The following is an 8,814-nucleotide window of genomic DNA, read 5'->3' as shown; positions in this document are numbered from 1 at the left end:
GATACAATGGCTGTAACACCTACTGATGGGTGTTGGTGGATTTTTGGGTCAGGCTCGTGACGTTAAACAAGCGCTACCTGGGAGGCAACCCAGTTGATTGAATAGTTCTGTTTGTTTGTTTTAGTTAGGGTTTGCATAAGCATTTTGAACATTGAATTGCAGGGAGCCAGTGAGGGGCATGTCTAGGAGGCACGTAGGTTAAGAAAAGAAGGAGAAGAAAACATCACGAAAGTGCCGCTGAGCGGTACTTTACCGCTGAGCGGTACACTCGCAGAATAGGGTTTTAGTTCCCCTTAGCGGGACCCGAGCCCATTAGGGTATTTTTAAACCCTAAGCTGCGCATTCTTTCACACTTTCAGACTTTTCTTTGCACAAACACTCCCACATACCTTCTCCAAGGTTTTCCACATCTTTTCACTCTTCCCTCTTAAGAAAATTTCTCTTCCACTCACTTTTTCACTAGTGTGCCATCAAAGTTTGGGGTTGGAAGAGAGCATTCTAGCTTGGAAGCATTCTCATTGCATCTAGTATCTCCACCCAAGTAAGTAAAATGCATTTTGTTCATTCTAGGGTTTTGATTTTGAATATGATTGTCAAAGCATGAAGATTTAGGGGTTTTGATTTCTTGGCATGATTTGATGATATATTGGATGTTTGAACCGATTAAACTGCATGATTATGAACTGGAAAACTGAAAATTGCATTTGGGTGGAGTTAGGAAAGCTTTAAAACAGGTTTTTCAAAAATCTGCAGAGTTACCGCTGAGGGGTAAACTGTCGCTGAGCGGCACTCTGCCAGATTTGATTTTTCTGGTTTTGTGTGATCTGGAATGTGGTACTGGTGGCGCTGAGGGGAAATTCTGGCCCTCAGCGGTGGTTTAGCTTCGAAAGGAGTTATGTTCTGTGTTGTACTAATGATTAACATCATGTTCTGTGGTTTTGTTTGTGTTCTAAATATAGGAATGGCATCCTCATCAGGAAAAAGATTGAAAACCATGGCAACCAAGAGAAAGGAAAAGGAACCAGAGCAACCCCACTCTAGCAGGTTCCTCTCTAGGAAACATGAGAAGCACTTTAAAGTGGTTGAGGACAGGAGACTTCTGATGGAGAGAAAGGTTGGAATGATACCTAACCTTGCTCCTCAATTTGGAGAGCAAGTGTTAGGGAATGATTGGGGAAAGCTAGCAACCTATCCTGCACCTGCCAACATAGCTGTGGTTAAGGAATTTTACACCAATGCAAAGAAGATTGGTGATTATCCAGCTGAGAATTATTTGGGCTATGTCAGAGGCCATGCTATCAGGTATGATCCTGATTCAATTAATAACTTTCTGGACACTGTATGGGCTGGTGAGCAGTGCCAGTTTGCTCTTTGCATGGAGGAAGTTGCTGATTATGAGGATGTGGAGAGAGTACTGTGTATACCTGGAGGACACTTCCAAAGGAATCGATCTGGCTCAGTGGTTAACATTAGGAGGACAGATTTGACTCCTCTTGCAAAGTATTGGATGGCGTTTTCTCATGCCAACATTCAGCCATGTTCACATGTGTCAGATATTACTCTCAGCAGGGCATTCTTCATCTACTGTGCTATCAGAAACTTGAATGTTAATATTGGGCAGGTGATAGCTGATGAGATTAGTGTGTGCGCCAATACTTCAAACAACAAAGCACCACTAGGACATCCTTCTTTGATCACGCACCTTTGCAAGATAGTTGGGGTGGACACTTCTGCTCCACCTTTTGAGAGGCCAAGAAAAGCTATTGATGAGGCCTATTATAGACAGTACTGTGGAGGTGATGATGCAGCTCAGCCAGTTCCACCACGCCGTGCTCGTAGAGAGAGAGGGCCAGCACAGAGCCAGACATCTGCTGAGACACATGAAGCAGAGCCATTCCAGATGAGGGACATGTATATGTCTCTTATAGGGGCTCAGTTGCAGTCCATTCACAGAGGGCAGGTGGCCACTGCTGAGATGATTGTGGGGATGTATGATACACCTCCAGCCCACAGGTGGACTATGGATGAATTCCATAATGTGGTAGCATGGCCAGAGGAACCAGTGCATGGAGGAGGAGCTGAAGCAGCTGAAGCTTTAGCTAGAGATATGGAAGAAGATGAAGCTGATGAGGATGATGCATTTGAAGAGGATGAAGATGAGGAGGAAGAGGAAGATACAGAGGACAGCTCAGATTGATGAGGAGCTGAGATAGCATTTACTGATGAATGCTATCATGTGCTTATGTTTTGTGGTTTAAGTTTTCTGAACTTATTTGTTTCTGTTTTTAGATTAGGGTTTGATGTACTTTATTTGAAACCTGGTTTGTTATGATGGTTTGCTATTAACTGTGATTTTGTGATAAGTAATTCTGAATGATGCTTATGATTGATTGATGTTGAGATGATGTGCACATTAAAATGCTTATACAGGTGATTCACAAGCTTTGTGAACAAATGCATGATATCATGATTGTGATTGTGAAATTAAGCAGTATGTGTATGTCAAATTTGAATGAGCTTATATGTGAGATTTTGAGCTCCAGAGTTGTTATTGTTGAATGCTATTACTTTGAAAGCATGAATGGTTTTGCCCAGGTTTTCTATGATTGAATCAATTGCTTGTTTTGCATCATGTGATCAAGGCCATTTGTTGAAAACCTTTTTATTGGCCAAATTCATAAAATTAGCCCACTAAAAGAGAACACTGTGTGTTCTATCCTTTGAACCCTTAGCCTTGAATATACACTGAAAACCCTTAGTTGAAAATCTTTACCTTGAGTTAAGTAGAAGATCTTGTGTGGTATTGTTAAATGTTCAAGTTTGGGGTTGTTGGGAAAATATGAAAAGCATTGAGCTAAGAGCTAAAAAGTAAGAATGTGCAAAGAAAAAGAAAAGAAAAGAAAAAGAAGTAAAGCTCAATGCAAAGGCAAAAGAAAGTTGGGAATGAATAAGATGATTGTGTTGTTATGATTCTCTTAACTCAATGATTTTGTGATCCAGAAAAACCAATTTTCTTGTTAGCCCAGCCACATTATAAGCCATAGAAAAGTCCTTGTGATGATGCATGCTTGTGAATGTTTTTGATTGTGGTAAAATGAAAGGCAAAGTTAATTCATGTAACATTGTGATAGTAGAGTGAATGAGTGATCATCTCTTATACACTTGAGTGTGAGTGAAACACTTGACTTAGTGAGGAAATATCACATGAACACATGAACATCCATGCTTAATTGATTGATCATTCATGAAAATAGTATTTGTTGGAATTTAAATGACTTTGTGAACACTAAAGCATGTGCACATCTTGATTGAACTCTTGGTCATAAGTTTGAGTGAAGTTTTTGCTTATCTTGAAAAGAAGATTTTTGAATGAAGTGAACCATCATATGAATTGGTTTAAAGATGGAGTTACATATTATTTGCTTGAGGACAAGCAAAGTTTTAAGTTTGGGGTTGTGATAACAGTTGAAAAACTGTTATTTTTATAATTAAAATTGACACTAAAAGCAACCTTTACACTTAGAAACTAGCTTGAAATCATGCTTTTCTTTATATTTTTGGAAATAAGAGAGCTGGACAGGTTTATGCTTGATTTCAGTGTTTTTGTGCAGGTTTTAAGGTGAATTTGGTGAAAGAAGTGAAGAAGGAGAAAGATGAAATCAGAAAAGACAATAAAAAGTGCAAAAGGAGAAGCCGAAGTCACCGCTCAGCGGCAGTCTACCGCTGAGCGGCACTCAGGAGCTTGCGGGAGGTCCGCTGAGGGGCAAAATGGCCGCTGAGGGGAGAAAACAAGTCACGCACTCACCGCTGAGCGGTAGTTTACCGCTGAGCGGCACTCTGGAAGTCACGTAAGGTCCGCTGAGGGGCAAAATGGCCGCTGAGGGGAGAAAACAAGTCACGCACTCACCGCTGAGCGGTATTTTACCGCTGAGCGGCACTTTAATGGGCTTGGACTTGACTTTTTGTAATTTACGAATGATACATAAGCTTTAGGGTTTCCTAGGGTTAGGTATCTTTGGCAGAAACGAAGCAAACACTCTCTCTTCCACCCCTTTGAAGGAGGATCTTGGATGCTGAGGCTTCCTCTTCACCTTTTTAGGGTTTATTCTTTCATTCTTTCATTGTAATTCATCTAGGTTCACCATGAATATGGTGAACTAAACTCTGTATGTTTGTTGGGGAATCAATGTAATCTTGTGAAACTCTCATATATGGAATCTGTTTTTACATCTTTTAATTAAGACTTATGCTTTCTTTCATCATTAGTTAGGGTTTTTCCTCTTTGCTTAATGCTTGCATTGTTTAACTCATTCGATGCATGATTATTGGTTTTGTCGATACGGGCACGTACGGGGAAGTCTAGATCCGGGGAATTTCTCCCAATTTTATATTGGTTGTCGTTAAGCTCCTGCACTTATGAACTGATCATTAGGAATGCTAGGAATTGTATGAACTCGTGATTAGGGAGAAGCCTTCTAGAAAGGTACATTAGAGAGTGGCATTAACAATGATGATTTGATTGTTGAATTCCTAAAATATATGAGAGTGGATAAGATGAAATTGACCCCCGACAACATATCCATACATAAATTTCATTGAAAGTGTTTATCTTTTGCTTTTTGCCATTGATCAAAATTCATGCATACATATTTATTTTCTGTCTTGCATTTTAAACCCCAATTAATTCGTTTGTAAGTCTTAGTTAATTAAGAAATCACATAACTAAACTAGGCCGTGAGTCCTTTGGGAAGAACGATACTTGGTCTAACTAAGTTTATTACTTGAACGATTCGGTCATACTTGCCGATTGAAAACAAGTTTGTGACATCATATTTTGGTGTTCATAAATTTGTCCATCAGAAATCAAATGGGGACAAGGATGGAATAACAGAAAGCACTCAAAAGGAACCTAATAATGGTACTAGAACAGATTAAGAAAGCAACAAAAACAGAAATAGCAGATCACAAACTCATCCAGACCAAACTGTTTGATATTTTACCAAAGTGTTTGTTAAAATGCCCCAATGAAAACCAGATTTGGTGTTTTGGGGTTTTTAACTGCCAAAAACTGGATTGCACGATTCAACAGGCTTTTTAACACTTGCTCTGACTTATTTTGATCATTTATTTTCAATTTAAAGTAATGAACCAGCTCTTACTACAATCCAGAAATGAATTTGAACAAGAATGACCAAAACAGTTGCTGGAAAATGATTTCTGCACCAGAAAAAGTGGATTGAAATGGTGGTTTTAAACCCAAAATTGATTGGAAGTGATTCAGCAGTTCAATTGATGCATCAAACAACTTTGTATCATCATTTTAAAGATGTTTAAACATTGAAACAGCTAGAAAACAGATTGCAATGTGAATTCACTGGTGCACTTCCATTTTAAAGGCAATTTTAAGGTTTAAAAAAGCAAATCTGCATATAGGCTAGAAAATGACCAAATGAACAGTGCAAACAACTTTGGAATGACAATTTAAACTTGCTCAAATGTTGTAAATGCACATAAATAGCAAGACTCAACAATTCACTCTTGCTATAGCCTATTTATGCAGCAAATTCCCACCAAAACAGCACCAGATTTAAAAACCTTGTGGATATAAGGTTGGACAGCACACACAATGACTCTAGAGAATGTTATTATACTGAACTAAGCTAGGATTAAAGTGCTTAGTATGAATAAACTCAGACTGGACTAAGCAAAGAATGGTAGCACGGTGAAAAGCTAGAACAGAAAAAAAAAACAAACTGGACAGCAAAGGCTACTGGGTTTTAAGGCAACCAAGCTATGCTAGATGCATTTCCTTGCTTTTAATGGTCTGCCACACCTTTAGCCACTTCCAATAACAACAAACAAATTTTTACCAAGCAGCAGAATCAAATAAAATCAGCTGAAACAGATTTCAAATTTTAAAACCAGATTTGAATTTCTTGAGCAGATTTGAAACCAGAATTAGTTTCTAGTGCTTTTGCTTCCATCACCAAGGCTAGAACATGTTCTCATTGCCTTATTTGGTTGATTTAAAACTTTTCCAGCACTCTAAACTCAAATAAACCAAAATGAAACCCAGCAGAACAGAAAACCAAAGTGAAACAGAATTAAAACTGCAAATATGGACTGCACAAGACTAAAACATAACTGGAATTGAAAATTAAAGATGGAAGAGATATAAACAAGAATGATTCACCGTTTAAAATGAGTAAAAACATGTATGAATACTGGAAACACAAAGAATGCAACAGGAAACACAAAATTAATAACTGGAAAAGCACAAAACAGAAACAAAATTACTCAAAACAGAACTGGAAAACTGAAACAGAGATCACAACAGAATATAGAAATGGAGTGCAAAGATGGAGGAATAGCTTAGCTCCTGGTGCGTGGATGACCTAAGCTCATGATACCACTTGATGGAATCCAATTCCCAGCTGGAAACGTGTAGGAAGAGGTTCCAGACCAGAGGAAACCAGTAATGAATAATGGTGCAGCGGATGGATGAATTGATGCAGTGTTTGAGGTGTTTTAATGGAGGAAAGGTGTATGGGTGAAGCCTCACAGCTCAGAGGGCCTTCCTACAGAGGAAGGAAGCTTGAGGAAAGGAGAAGAAGTAGCAATTCAAAGGTGACTTAAGAGCACAAAAGCTAGAAAACAATTTCTGCAGCATATCATTAAGCTCAAAAGTGAATCAATACAAGGAAAAGGCCCTCTTATTTATAGGTGAAGAGGAGCCTAATTTCTAATTCTAATTCCCTCCTAAATTCAAATTATTCAGATTTATTTTGATCAAGCAAAGTCCATGCCTCTGTCCAGCTCATCCAGCAAGGTGTGTGCTTCCTTCCACATCAGCCACTTCACGTGGAAAATGTTGGTGCATGCCGTAAGCACCTCTTTTTGGCTCCTTGCTTGATTCTATTGATTAATCTTCTTGGATGGCTCAATCATAGTCTCCAAGATTTATTAATTCCTACAAAACAAAGTATAAGTGCTTTAGTTAAGAGAAGAAGGATTTTTATAAGTAACCTTCCATAGAAGCAAAATAGTATGTGGTCCTTCTTCCTCTTGAATCCTCTTTGCCATTGCTCTAGTAAGAGGTCCAATGTGCATCTTAGATGGTCTTCCATCATCATATTTTGGTGTTCATAAATTTGTCCATCATTATCACAACCCCAAACTTTGAACTTTGTTTGTCCTCAAGCAAAACAAAATGTAACTTAGCTCTCAACAAATATCACAATGGTTCAACAGTTTTTCAAAATCTTTTTCTAAAACAAGTAATCACTTAAATAAGCTCATCATAGGAATATCAGTCAAGATGCACAAATGATTTCTCTCAAATAACTTAAAGTGATACTCAAACAGTTCAACAGATGTTATCCTTAAGAGCAATCAATCAACCAAGCAAAGATGTAATCTGAAATTCAAAGAACTATTCCTCACCAAGGGAAGTGTTTCACTCAAGTACTCAAAAGTGTATCACTCAAGCTTTCAAAATTATCTCACTCCCTTACAGGTGTATGGTGTTGGTGCCTTTTTCACTCTGCTATCACACTGTCACACAAATTAATTTTCCTTTCATTTAACCAAAATCAAACATACTCACAAACAAATTTTTATCCAAGGGCTTTTCTTGGCTGGGCTAAGAAGAAACATGATTTTTCTGGTCAGCAAAATTCCTTGAGTTAAGAGAGACATTTATGAATTTATCAACTACTCACAGGTTCTCTTTTCAAGAAGATCTTTCCCAACCTTTTTCCCTTACCACAACTCTATTTTCTTTTCTTTTTATTTTTCCTTTTTCCTTTCATTTTCTGTCCTTTTGATTTTTCTTTTTCTTTTTCTGTTGCTTTTCAATTGCTCACTGCTTAGAAAGTGGGGTTGCTTTTCAACTTGAACCTTTTTCAATACCTCATAAATATTCTCAACTCAACTCAAAGTAAAGAATTTAAAATAGGGTTTTCAAAACATGCTTAAGGCTCAAGGTTCAAAAGGTAGAGCAATTGGTTTTACTTTCATTGGAAAAATTTATAAAGGCTAAAAGAATAAGGGAAAACAAAAGATGGCCTTGATCATATGAAACCTGCAAGCAAGTAGTTCAATCACAGAAAATTTGGGCAAAATCATTTATGCTTCCAGAGTAATAGCAATTATTCACAACAACTCTGAAGCCCAAAACTCACACAGGTAAACTCTCAAGTTCTAGAATTGAGAAAAACATCCTGCTCAGTATCAATAAAGTTTTACCTCAAGCACCTGTTTCACATGTTAGATGCAACCACCTGTTTGTTTTCATATCATGCATCATCTCAACCCCAATTCAAACAATAAGCATAAAAAAGTAATTCTCATCAAAACATAACATCAGAAGAACTAAACCACTATAATAAGATAGAGCAGAGTACATCTCTACAAAAAAAAATAAAAAATAAAAACGGGAATATTAAAAGAGTTCAACAATAAACAAAATAAAAAAAATTAAATAAAAGCAAGAAAAAGTTTAGAAAGCTGGGTTGCCTCCCAGTAAGCGCTTCTTTAACGTCACTAGTTTGACCTAATAGATTCAATCTGGATCAACCAACTCCATGACTGTGGAAAGGCGTTCCACCTCACCACCCAAATAATGCTTGAGCTGTTGTCCATTGACAACCCAACTTCTTTGTGGATCTTCAGATGCTGAATCTATTAACTCAACTGCTCCATGTGGAAGAAAATTCTTGATAAAAAATGGACCAGACCACTTGGACTTCAACTTTCCAAGGAAAAGTTTCAATCGTGAATTGAACAGCAACACTTGTTGTCCTAAATGAAAGA

Source organism: Vigna umbellata, chromosome 5, assembly GCF_029865625.1.
Source record: "Vigna umbellata cultivar VRB3 chromosome 5, Vumbellata_1.0, whole genome shotgun sequence".
Taxonomy (NCBI): Eukaryota; Viridiplantae; Streptophyta; class Magnoliopsida; order Fabales; family Fabaceae; genus Vigna; species Vigna umbellata.
Note: the sequence above shows the minus strand (reverse complement) of the source record.